Source organism: Ictalurus punctatus, chromosome 7, assembly GCF_001660625.3.
Source record: "Ictalurus punctatus breed USDA103 chromosome 7, Coco_2.0, whole genome shotgun sequence".
Classification (NCBI taxonomy): Eukaryota; Metazoa; Chordata; class Actinopteri; order Siluriformes; family Ictaluridae; genus Ictalurus; species Ictalurus punctatus.
In genome coordinates, this window is record NC_030422.2 from 26519354 (window position 1) to 26521319 (window position 1966).

At 35.4% G+C, this 1966-nt stretch overlaps 1 long non-coding RNA gene across 1 annotated transcript; it reads left to right on the forward strand.

Moving 5' to 3' along the window:
• The first annotated feature begins 478 nt into the window (after positions 1 to 478).
• On the forward strand, positions 479 to 1564 carry LOC128633027 (uncharacterized). The gene is made up of 2 exons (XR_008396716.1): positions 479 to 585; positions 1532 to 1564. It is a non-coding gene; the product is annotated as an uncharacterized LOC128633027 (long non-coding RNA).
• Positions 1565 to 1966: the final 402 nt, after the last annotated feature.

Sequence of the window (1966 nt, forward strand, 5' to 3'; positions counted from 1 at the left end):
CTGTACTTTGACCTCTGCTTTGAATTATGACAAATATTACTGGTTGTCTCTTAACAAGGAACACACTGAGTTTACTCACTCATCAGAAACAGACAGATAACACACACAGACATTCAGACCATCAGATTGTGAATTAAACAATATATTTGCTCCCTTGGAGAAAGTTTAATTTAAGTCAATTCATGTCTCATTTCAGGCCTTTTATTAACAGCTCTAATAGTAAAACTGACTCCTTACATACTGATCAGTTGCTGTTATTAGTGTCCGCATCAGCAAGTTTCATGTACAGAAACCACAACATCACTCACGCCTCTTTGCATGCATGTTGCATGTAATGAATCCTATTAATTGTCTAAAGCATGAATTTCTACTTGAATTCTCTCTCTCTCTCTCTCTCTCTCTCTCTCTCTCTCTCTCTCTCTCTCTCTCTCTCTCTCTCTCTCTCTCTCTCTCTCTCTCTCTCTCTCTGAAGTCTGATTGGTGTTTAAGAACACAGGGAGTGTCGAGGCTTTAACACAGACACTTCTCATTCAGTCAGTCATCAGTGTGACAGGATGGAGCTCCGTCCACTCTGTGTGTTTCTCTGTGAGTAAATGTTCTCTGTGTGTCTTCATTACAGTGATTGGTAGTGAATTAAGTTTTGAATGAACGGCTGAGAGTCCTGTAATCAGGTTCTGTGTGATTATTTGATTAGTCTGTAGTTAAGGTTTGACACTGAATTTAGCGTGAACTGTGCATTCTGCTTTGTTGTTGTGTGTTCACATTCAACCCAATTTATTTTATGAGTAAAATATTAAATATTAATTAAACCACCACTGTTTTCAGCAATTGCATCCTGGTGTTTTTCACGTGTGCAGAACATTAAAGCCGATCATTTTAACTGCTGTTACACATTGGTAGTCAGGATTTGTTTAGGATTTTATATTTTATACTTTATTCTAAATTTGTTTGGACATAGTTTCTGTACTCTATCATCTGTTAAGAAAGTGAAGAAAGTTGATCTTGAAGATATACTATAACATGCTGCAGGGCGTAGCATTTAGCAGGAGACTGTGCCAAGCAGACAGGAAATTACGTGACAGTTTCTAAATGAGAGACATTTATATTAATAGAGACATGGCACTGTGTTCAACAACAGAATAGCAGAGGTTTATATTAAAGTTTCACACCCTTCAGTATTTGTAACTTCAAGTGTGAAAAAAGCAGACACTGATAAAGGGGAGCAACTGGTTATATATGCTATAAGTGATACGAATTAACTTGAAAAGTTTAAAAGTACAGCATGTAGTTCATTAATAAAATTATTTATTTAAATTGCTGGTAAATTGTTGAGATATATTGTAAGAGTAATCAAACACTCCAGAACAGGAACTAATGGGAAAATAAACTACTTCGGGATGGTAAGAGTAAACCTGCTTCTCACTGGGCCACATCATACCACCCTGTTCTTCATTATTTTCCTCTAACAGCACACCCCCAAGTGTTTATCCCTGTTTTAAATTGTCCTTTCTGTTTCCCTCTGAACATTTAGTGATGACTGGACTCATCCACTGTACACAAACAGGTGATTAATGTACATTTCATTTATTCATTATTCATTTACCTTACACTCTTTTGTTCTTTATCTCTAGCATGTTAACATGGTTTATTTAAATAGTTGTACTGGGTGTTTTTCAGTGAACACAGAATTACATTTTACTGGTGTAATACCAGTAAAATAAGTTACATATATATAAACTCATTTTTCTGGTATTACACCAAAGGCTAAAATATAGTATTTATCAATAGCTTGACAATGAGACTATTTGTGCTGTGCAGTTTTACCACCAGGTCTCATCAATATCATAATAAGAACGATGAGGTGTAAATATATGTTGAGGGGCAAATATACTTAAAAAGACACAAACTGAAGGATGTGCTCATTTGCTTATTTTGTTAAATATGGAGTCATAAATATGATGATGCC